Below are 11,538 nucleotides of genomic sequence, written 5' to 3' on the forward strand. Positions count from 1 at the left end.
TGGGATTTGGGTGCACATGGTAGTTCTGTTGGTGGCATCTACTTTTAGGAGCAAAGCATTGTCTCCGCCTGGAAGAGAGAGATCCATAGCATCTTTGGAAGTGATGAAACAAAGGCTTGTTTTAGGCTAGTTTATCCGCCTAACTCAAAAAACATCTTCGCCATCTTCTGGAAGTGGATATCAATGACATTTCTGTCAAACGATACACATTTCATTTCAAAGAACTGCCTCCTCAATTTTTCTTGTCTTTGGCCAGTATCACCACAGAACACTTCATAGTCATGCTACCTTGGTTCATTCTGCTGCTACGTTGTTGGACAAGAATAACTTGGTCAAGTATGATAGGAAAAATGGATATTTCCAGGTGACTGACCTGGATCGTATCACAAGCTATTATTACATAGCTCATGGGACAATTTCCACGTACAATGAGCATTTGAAACCCATGATGGGTGATATTGAACTTTGCAGGCTTTTCTCTCTAAGTGAGGAATTCAAATATTTAAGAGTCAGACAAGATGAGAAAATGGAATTGGTAAAGCTTGTAGATCGTGTTCCTATTCTGATAAAAGAGAGTCTTGAAGAGCCTAGTGCCAAGATCGACATTCTATTGCAGCCGTATATTTCAGGCTTGAAGCTTGAAGGATTGTCTCTATCATCCGACATGGTTTATATAACTCAAAGTGCTACACGTCTAATGCGAGCCCTTTTTGAGATTGTTCTGAAGAGAGGATGGGCTTAGTTAGCTGAGAAGGCCTTGAAATGGTGAAAAATGATAAGTAAAAGGATGTGGAGTGTACAGACCCCACTTCGCCAATTCCATGACATTCCAAATGAGATCTTGATGAAGTTGGAGAAGAAAGATCTCGCTTGGGAGCGTCATTGTGATCTTTTATCACAAGAGTTGGGAGAGCTTATCTGGTTCCCAAATAAGGGGAGAATGTTACACAAGTGTATTCATCAGTTTTCGAAGCTGAACCTCGCAGCACATGTTCAGCCAATTACCTGTAACGATCCGTTTAGTCGTTATAGTTTTTTGACCCATTTAACCTTGTTGACCCTTCCCCAAGTCCCGTTAGTATGATCTATGACTTAATGAATTCATTGGGTTAGTTTCCGCAAGGTTCGAGTGTCAATTGAGTCATTGATGGAGAAAATAGTTAAGTTGACGAGTTAGAGTTGACAACGGTCAACGCCGGGTTAGGATGACCTTGTACCAATGTTTTAGAAGTTCCAAAATGTTAATATGATGATTTTTAACTTGTCCACAACTTTTGGTGAGGTTCCAAAGTGTTTCAGATGGGTTTGGGCTTTATCGCGCTCGTATTTGATGTTTTCGCCGGAGGTCTGTGGATAGAAACGGCTCTAGATTGATCATCCGACCCTTTTTTGGGTGAGGTTTGAACCATTAGATCCGTATCGAAATTACGAAGCTATAGGAAAAAGAATCGTCGCGTTTGGCCTCCGTATGAGGGAGTTATGCCCGTTTTAGTGCGGCCTGTTCCAGCTGGCCGCTGGCAGCGACCAAAGGGCCGCTATAGCGGGACCGCTGCAACATCCATGGAGGAAGCTATAGCGACCAACGGGGGGAAGAATGCCCTATTTTTATATTTTAACTCCAAACCATTATTCCCAAGATCCCATAGTCTGTTTTCAAGAGAGAAAGAGGCAAAATTCATTCCATTCTTTGGTGAAAGCATCTTGGAGGGTAAGTCCCCATCTTTATTTGTTCCTTTTCCTTTCTTCTTCAAGTTCCATTATTATTTTAAGGTCCATCAATTATGGGTGAAAATCCTAGAACCCTAGAATTAGTAAACCCTTAAATAATTGGTGGGTTGTTCATTTTGTTGTTGATTAATCATCTAGGAGTATAGATTATCACTTTCTAGGAAGGGAATTTGGTTTCTTATGGATGAAATTGCATGTTGAGACTTATGGTTCTAATAAAAATGAAAATTTTGTCCTAAAATCTGTTTGAAAGGGTAAATTGATTAGAAACCCATGGATTGAAGGTTAACGAGTGTAGAGATAGAAGTTATGATAAATTCACCATTAAATGAGGGTTTCATCCATTGAAGAGGGTAGAAGTAAGTGGGTCTTCTTCCTCAAATTATTGTTCTTGTTTAAATACATGGTTTGTTGCTTACTTAGCATCATATTATTAGACCTTGATCGTTATGAGGCGCGTCGAAAATAGAAGGCTCGTGTGGAGTAGTTCGTGGCTCCTGTTCTGCATTCCAGGTAGGTTTTGGCTTACTTTAGTTAGACTTTGATTAGCGAAATGTATGTATTGTGTAGAATTGATGGGAGAAAGCATGATTAGGTCTTCGGACATGGTGTTTTGGTTGGATATTAGCTAGGTTGGTATGACTTCTGATTTGTGGGTTCGTCACCATTACGTTATGTACTGAAATATAAGGTGTAGTTGTAGTTGTATTCATACTGTGGTGATTCGGGATGGATTTCTATTAGGTTGATTGTTGTTGATGGTGGCTTGTTGCCCTGTTATTGTGATTTGACTTATTGCCTAAATTGTCATGTTGTACTCAATTCTCTCTTATTGTGACACATATTATCGGAGAAATGAAGGATAATGAGTTTAGGCTTGAATTGTGATATAAACTTATGATAGTACATAGACGAAAACTTGATGTATGAATTACTGTTGATGATAATATATAGAAAAGTGGAGCTTCTTGGTGATACAAGACTTAGTGTGAGGCGTACTTGCTATATGAGGAAGTAAAGAGGGACATAGACTCTTATGTTGATTGAGACGGTTTGTATGATTCATTTCATGGTTGAGTTGATCCCGGTCTTGATATGACTTGTGGCTTTGTGACTTGTACCTTCACCGTTTGAGTTTGTATTGATTTACCATGTTTACACTCATTTATGCATTCACACACTCATGCATGATGGAAATGGTTTGGAAGACTTGTGGCATGATGCCTTGTGTTTGACATTGATATTACTAATTGTTCATAGTCCATACATACTATTGAACTGGAATACGTTGAGACATACATTGTGATATGAAATTTGTGAAGAAGTTAATATAATCTTCTTGTTGAACTTGTGATACTATTTGATACATGGTACTTGATGATTTGAGCATGGATAATAAGAGGGCAGGAAATACCGTTACGTACAGATATATGGAAAGGCACATATGTGACCTAGATTATGGCTCGTGGTTCGAGGCTCATTCCGAAAATGATGGATACATTAATGTGGCCCGAGTCCGAGGTTCTTTCCGGAGCGGAGGTTTATGCTCAGGTTCGAGGAGTGGATCCGGAACGAGTTGTACATGGACACCATGGGTCCCCTGCAGGTCATGACTACTGAGCTATGACATCAGTAGCATGTGTGTACAGTGTGTATTTGGCTAGTGCATTGCATTGCACATCATCATATTTTGCATTGCACATGGTTATATTTTATTCTGCATTATTATATGACTCGTTTAGTTCTGATTTTAGTGTGTTTGCTGAAACGGCTGTTGTGGTATAGATATGATCATTGACTAAGTTAAATTGTGGATTAGTGACTTTACCTAAGGAAGAACTTGGGTTTGTGATTATCAGGTGAGATCATTGGAACTTGACAGACTTGTGGGTTAGAAGCTTCATCTTAGGTTGTGACTCTGTTATGGGATATCATGTAACTTGGAATTGAGAATTAAGTCTGTTTATCTTGTTGATTTTATGCTTACATACGTGAACTAATCTTAGTTGGCTTATGATGTTTACCGGTACATAGTGTTTGTACTGATACTACGTTGTTGCACCCTTTTTAAGTGCAGATTTTGTTCCAGAGATTTCATCCAAATTGCATCTCTAGCTTGAAGCTAGTTTGCTCGATCAGATCCTAGGGTGAGCTTCTATCCATTCCATGACACCTGAAGATCTCTCTTCCCAGATGTCTATTTTTATTCCAGACATTATTGTTATTATATTTGAGATATACTTCATTCTTTAGACATTGTTGGTTAGAGTCCTTGTACGACGACTTTCAGATCTTGGGGGTGCAATACTTAAGACTTCTGCATATTATCTATTAGTTTTTGACTTGTTTTATTTATTCGTTCATTCACTTATCTACTGACTGTTAATAAATGATTAAAGAAGTTGAAATTGGCTAATGATTAATAGGTTAACGGGTAAGGGTTCGCCTACTAGTGATAATAAGGTAGGTGCCCGCACTATCGGTAATTAGGGTCGTGACATTACCAGGTCAGTTATGAGGGTAGAATTGACTATTAAACTGGATTTCTAGTGGGAGGGCAAGGTCCATAGTTTTGTGGAACCTTTCTGGGTGATTGTTGAAGATAATGATAGGGAATATATTCTTCATCATGAATATTTCTTGCTGAAGAAGCAGTATATTGATGAAGACCATACTTTGAACTTCACGGTCCCAATATATGAGCCATTGCCCCCTCAATATTTCATTCGTGTTGTCTCTGACACGTGGCTAGGATCTCAGACTATTTTGCTAATCTCTTTCCACCACCTGATTTTACCTGAGAAATATCTACCTCCCACCGAGTTACTACACTTACAACCTCTGCCAGTTACTGCATTCCGGAATCCAGCATATGAAGCACTCTATCAAGATTTTAAGCATTTCAATCCGGTTCAGACTCAGGTTTTCACAGTGTTGTATAATTCGGATGACAATGTATTGGTTGCAGCTCCAACTGGTAGTGGGAAGACCATTTGTGCCAAATTTTCCATATTGAAGAATTATCAGAAAGGACGTGATAGTATCATTCAAGTTGTGTATATAGTTCCACTAGAGGCTCTTGCCAATGAGCGGTTCAGTGATTGGAAGAAGAAATTCGGAGACTCTTTGGGAATTAGAGTTGTTGAATTAACTGGGGAGACTGGTAGTAATCTGAAGCTGTTAGAGACGGGTCAATTAATTATCAGCACGCCTGAGAAATGGGATGCGATATCTCGTCGCTGGAAACAACGTAAGCATGTTCAGCAAGTCAGTCTTTTCATTGTTGATGAATTGCACCTGATTGGTGGTCAAGGTGGCCCAATCCTGGAGGTTATCGTCTCTCGGATGAGATATATCTCAAGCCAGGTTGAGAACAAGATCTACATCATTATTTTGTCAACTTCCATAGCTAATGCCAAGGATTTGGGAGAATGGATTGGGGCTACATCCATATTCAAGCTGTTGATATTGCAAACTTTGAAGCTAGGATGAAAGCCATGACAAAACCTACATATACTGCAATAGTCCAACATGCAAGCAAGGGAAAACCTACAATTGTCTACGTTCCCGCGAGGAAGCATGCACGCTTGACTTATGTAGATATGATGCCTAATTCTAACATGAACAAAGAAGACACACCCATGTTTTTGCTACGATCTGCAGAAGAGCAGGAGCCTTTCGCGGACAAGATCAATGAACCTTTCTTTGAAAGAGACCTTTGAAGTATGGTGTAGGCTACTTGCATGATGGATTGAGCGATACTGGTCAGGAAATAGTGAAGACATTATTTGAAACTAGATGGATTCAAGTACGTGTAATAAACAGAACAATGTGTTGGGAAGTACCACTATCTGCACATTTAGTGGTGGTTGCGGGAACGCAAATGTATGACGGTAGGGAAAATAAGCACACTGATTATCCAATTACTGATTTGTTATAGATGGGTCATGCCAGTCGACCTCTTGTAGATAGCTCTGGGAAGTGTATCATCCTTTGTCATGCACCACGCAAGGACTATTACAAGGTTCTTATATGATGCATTCCCAATTGAAAGCCATTTGCAACACTATCTCTATGACAATTTAAATGCTAAGGTGGTCGATGGAGTTATTCAGAACAAGCAGGATGTTGTAGATTACCTAACATGGAACTTCATGTATAGAAGGCTGATGCAGAATCTAAATTACTACAATCTGCAGGGTTTTAGTCACAGTCATCTGTCTGACCACCTCTCAGAGCTCGTGGAGAATGATATCAGTGACTTGGAGGCAAGAAAATGTGTTGCTGTTGAGGATGACTTTTTACTTTCACCTTTGAATCTTGGAATGATAGATTCATATTATCATTCAGTTACAAGACAATAGAGCAATTTAGCTCTTCCTTCACCTCCAAAACGAAGTTGAAGGGCTTGCTGGAAATATTGGCTTCTGTGTCGGAGTATGAACAGTTGCCGATAAGACCAAGTGAGGAGGAGTTAACAAGAAGGTTGATTAATCACCAGCGTTTCTCCTTTAAGAATCCTAAATACATAGATCCTCACGTTAAGGCTAATTCTCTTTTACAAGCCTATTTCTCTAGGCAAGTGATGGGTGGAAATCTTGCTTCTGACCAGCAACAAGTGCTTCTTTATGCTATTAGGCTGCTTCAGGCAATGTTTGATGTTGTTTCCAGCAATGGATGGCTTAGTCTAGCACTGCTAGCAATAGAGGTGAGCCAGGTGGTGACATAGGGAAGATGGGAACGTGACTCGACGGTTCTCTAGCTTCCACATTTCAAGATGAGAAGCATGACGGGCACTGACCTACAGGCCGGATACCACATGCGTAACAGTTATCATGATTATCATATAACCGTTATTTTCTATAATATGACTCTAACATGACTGAAAGGACACCTGCACGCAGAAAAAGGCCCAAATATAGAAATATGCAATGATCCAACACCCCCCCCCCACACACACACATATATATAAGCGAGCCGACAAGGCCGCAACAATATCATAAGTGTCATAAAATCGGCAGGGCTATCAGGAGAATATCAAAACCCAAATCAAGGCCGACAAGGCCAGACATAATATCTACATACCCCACTATGTCCATGAGCCTCTAAAAGTGTGCATGTACAAGCGCAAAGGTCGGGACAGGGCCCCGATATACCCATAACATATAAACATATATCATAATAACATAACTATACCAAAAGATAGCAAGCCCGGAGTAATGGTACTTGCTGACACTGCTGAAACTAGAAGTCCTACTGTGGTGGAGGTCTTCCGCTACGCCTCTCAGGACCTGCAGCACGAAATGCAGGGTCCCCTGCAATGGGACGTTAATACTAATAAAAGTACTGAGTATGTAAAGCAGGAATCAATAACATAAGTAAGACAGAAATATAAAAAAGATAGAAGTAACCTGAGCCATCTGAGAACGTACAATATGCAATGCATGAGTTTCAAAATCTTATGCAAGTATATGCATATAGTGTTATCATCGTGTCATCATCATATTATCATCATCCCACGTTCGGGATATCATCTTAACATGCCCATTGCAGTGGTATACACATCTACGTGCATGGCCGGCCGACTATAGCGCGGTGCATATATATATATATATATATAATGCATGAGGATTCAATGATCTGACATTGGGCATCTCGGAGTGACGTAAGGTCGGTAACTTCCGAATGAATTATGGAATTCGTATCGAATCCAAGGACATAACTTAATGATGATAAATATGATAATATTTCAAGAATCAATCAAATAATTAAGGCATTTAAATTTGAAGCACAAAGCATAAGAATAGAGTGAATAGTTATGAAACGCTCGTGTTCATGTTCTAGGTGGATTCGTGCCAAAGAAAGAGGAAAACAAAATTTTACATACCTTAAATCGCCTATCCGCTACTTGGAAGGAATTCCTTATTCCCAAGCCCGCTCGTCCCTTGACCCTACATGGCGATATATGACCTTAGTTAAGCCTTAATTGATCATGTATACCAATGCATTTATATAATGTATCTTTGAGACTACTTGGGGTTAAGGGAATTTGGGCAGTATTTCCTTTAAATCCTCTACTTCCACTAATGTTCCCGAACGACTCCCCAAATGCCAATAATAATGTCAACAATAACATAATCAAGAGATTACATTCAAAACTAGACTTAATTCTACCCAAACTTCATTTTGAATTCCATCGATAGCCAACAACTATCACACCATACTTTATGATCTTTCTTTCACAGCTATTTTCACATTTGGGACTTGCTAAGCCTTTTTATCAACTCAACATAAGAAATAAAGTGAGAACCATACCTTATATCTTGAAGAACTTCACTTCACACAATTCACTCTAAAACTTATCAGCCACAACTTCAACTAGAAGTAAGAACAAGCTCATTCCATAGACTTGTTAAAGATTTCTAAGCTTGATCTTTACTTGAAATAATTTAAGATGTTTATGGAGAATTTGGGAGGGCTGACAGAACTTGAAAGGTCTAGAAAAATCTAGTCTTAGAGGAAAAATATGACTTCAAGTCGTGGCCTATTCTATTTATAGTAATCAAATAATTTTCCACCGCCTTACAATCGACGAGAAGCTCGACGGAACCGTCGTTGTTCGATGGTCCGTCGACTTGCAACCGGCGAGTGACGGAAGCCTCTGATTCTCAAAAGGCAGGTCAACGGTCCATCGATCAATCGATGGTTTGTCGACCATCTCGTCGAGTTACACTGCCCAGTGCCTTCTTCTGTTGTTGATTCACTTAACCTCTAATCCTTTTTAAATACTTTTCATATGTTACCCATGAACTTATACCTTTGTATACATGAAATAACATCTCGAACAATAGTTTTAATCCCTTAACAAGAGTTCATCATGGCTTGCACCTCCCGTAACTCAAAGATACCGTTATTTTACGAGTATATAATACAAGGTACGAGACATGCCAGCTTTTCGAAAGGCTAGATGGAACGCCCCCCCCCCCCCCCCAAAGAACATTCGTCCTCTAATGTTTTAGAGAACGTGATGTATACTTGTTTATGCACATTTCTATGGATATTTTGGCATTGTTTCTTCTGTAAATAGGTACCACCAACGCCTGCATACAGCAAACCCAATCTACATGCCATACAGGAAACCGTACTTGACAACACGGAATCATTCAATAACATAATAACATTTCCCATCACATTGCCTCCTGGAAGGTTCAAGTATGACTTTTACCTTGCAAGCCATTTATTGATAAGGCGGAACCCTATAAAGTTCCTTCTGGAATAGCATCATCTACAATATAGAGCAAGAGTTACATTTAGATCTTAGCATACTTGTTTCAGGTAACGTCATTAAGGGAGATGAAGGAATGTTTAATTATGAGTACCTTTAACTGGGAATAAGTGACGATATTTGGATTTCATTTCTGTCTCAGCTTCCCATGTCATCTCTTCCTTATCCCTGCTTCTCCACAGAACCTTTACCTAAGCCACATCTTTGGTTCTAAGTCTGCAGACCTATCTGTCGAGGATGGCAATAGGTTCTTCTTCGTAGGATAGATTCTCCGTTACTTGTATATCATTAACAGGTACGATTCTGGAGGGGTCTCCGATACATTTCCTCAACATGGATACATGGAAGACTGGATGGACTGTTTGTAGTTCAGATGGCAACTTCAGTTCATAAGCTACCTGGCCTACTCATCGGACGATCTTATAAGGTTCGATATGTCGGGAACTGAGTTTCCCTTTCTTACCAAACCTCATTACGCCCTTCATAGGTGATTTTTTCAGAAACACCCAATCACCTACCTCAAATTCCAATTCTCATCGTCGTACATCTGGATAAGATTTCTGGCGACTCTGAGTTGTGTTGACACCTAATTTTAACCTCATAAAAGGCATATTTTAATTTTCAAAGTTCCCGAGTCCAAGACGGAGTAAGGTTGCCCTTAAAAAAAAATCAAAAATTCAAAAATCTCGAGAAAATTGCAGAAACTGGCATCTTAATTATTATTTCATAAAAATTGACGATTGCAAGAAAAATACAAGTTATTTACTTTCATAAATATAATTTGAAATGAAGATACGTATCCCGCTCTATCTAGCTCGAAAAAATTGTTAATTGAAACAACGTACGAATTACGACTCATTTTGATCGCATTTTTCACATTTCTAAATATTATCCGGAACCATGTCAATATTGGGCTCATATTAACGCTCGTATTTTAAAACGACGTATTATAAATTTTGTTACCGTCAAAAATCATTTTACAAAAAGGGTTTTAGACGAATACGTTTTAAAAAGAAGATGTATTTATTTTTAAAAGTCAGGTACAAGGTTTGGAAAAGGTCTTTCATTTAAACTGGGGGTTCATTTTAAATACTTTAAAATTTTCGGACGGGGGAGGGGGGGGGGGGATTTATATTAAAAGGGGGAGTGAAAAGTTTAATAAAATAACTTTTCACCCCCCCCCCCCCCCCAAAAAAAAAATTTCCTCATTTCGACCTGAGCCCTTCTTTTTTCTTCTCAGGCGAAAATGGCGAACTTTCTAGGGTTTGATTAGCGATCAAATTTGCGGAGTTTCATGGCTTTTTTACGCCGGATTTTTGAGGGCTTTTGTCCTCTACCATGTTTCCTCATGATTGCTAGGTTTATTTTTGCGTAATTAGTATTTTTTAATCTCAAATTTGACTCGTATATTGGGATGTTGCTCGATTCCTTCATGTGTGTGGTTTCCATGGGCGGAGCCTCAAGCTCTTGGCCATCTTGTACACCACACACAATAAAGTGATGGGCCCAGGGATAATTTCCCATGAGTCCGTTCAATTCGAGTACTATTTTGGGGATTCTATCCTATTTTAGTACTATTGTACCATTGGAACGTACTGGTTTTTGTTTTATTGGTGACTAAGCGTACTATCCTAGGATTTTTTATTTTATTGGATTTTATTTGAATTTTTAGGGTACAGTTAGTTGGATTCTTCGTTGTATTATGTGATTTATCTAAAATTGTGATTGGAAATAGTACGAATTGGTACAATTTTGAGAAAATTCCTTTTGTCCTATCTGATTTTGAGAATCATTTAGGGATATTTTGGAACTAGGGGGAAAATCTGTTTTGGGGGAACACCTAGAACTTTCCATTTTGGTCTTTAGGGTTCTCATTTGTGTCCTATAAATATCTAGTGTTCATGACTAGTAAAAGATCCCCAACTTTTCATTCCCCATGGCTAAGGATGAAATTTTTTAAGTTTCTATACTAGCTTTACACATATTAATATACTACCCCCCTATACAAATATAATACTACTTAATATACATTATAATCATATCAATATACTACAAGACCATATAAAAACACTACTATTTTTTGGAAAAATCTCAGAGTTAAGGGTTGTTTAAAGGTTTTTGTTTTTTGGTGTTTGAAGTTTGAAGATTCAATCCCCATTTTGATCCTTAGGTTTCTCAACAAAAAGGTAATACTACTAGTCTAGCCTACTTTACTCTAATTCTAGCCTATATTGTTAATTGTATTGTTTGAATCATGTTGTGCTATTTTAGCTTTTGAAACTGTTTAGATGTGTAAAATGAGATAATGGAGTTGTTTGAATGTTTCTAATGCTGATTAATATAGTTTAGAACTAAAAATGGCTATTTGATTATCGAAGAGTTATTTGAAACTCTGCTTACTGTTCTATTGGTTTTTTTTAGACTATGGAAGCTTGGACTTGTAGATTCTGAGTTATAGTATGGTTATGAGTGATGGCATGATGTTGTTTGAAGGATTTTTTTTGCTTTGGAAATAGCTTTAGATA

At 38.5% G+C, this 11,538-nt stretch overlaps 1 pseudogene; it reads left to right on the plus strand.

The window, feature by feature from the left end:
• The first annotated feature begins 16 nt into the window (after positions 1 to 16).
• On the plus strand, positions 17 to 6,610 carry LOC132061427 (DExH-box ATP-dependent RNA helicase DExH12-like; annotated as a pseudogene).
• Positions 6,611 to 11,538: the final 4,928 nt, after the last annotated feature.

This window comes from Lycium ferocissimum, chromosome 6 (genome assembly GCF_029784015.1).
Source record: "Lycium ferocissimum isolate CSIRO_LF1 chromosome 6, AGI_CSIRO_Lferr_CH_V1, whole genome shotgun sequence".
Lineage (NCBI taxonomy): Eukaryota > Viridiplantae > Streptophyta > Magnoliopsida > Solanales > Solanaceae > Lycium > Lycium ferocissimum.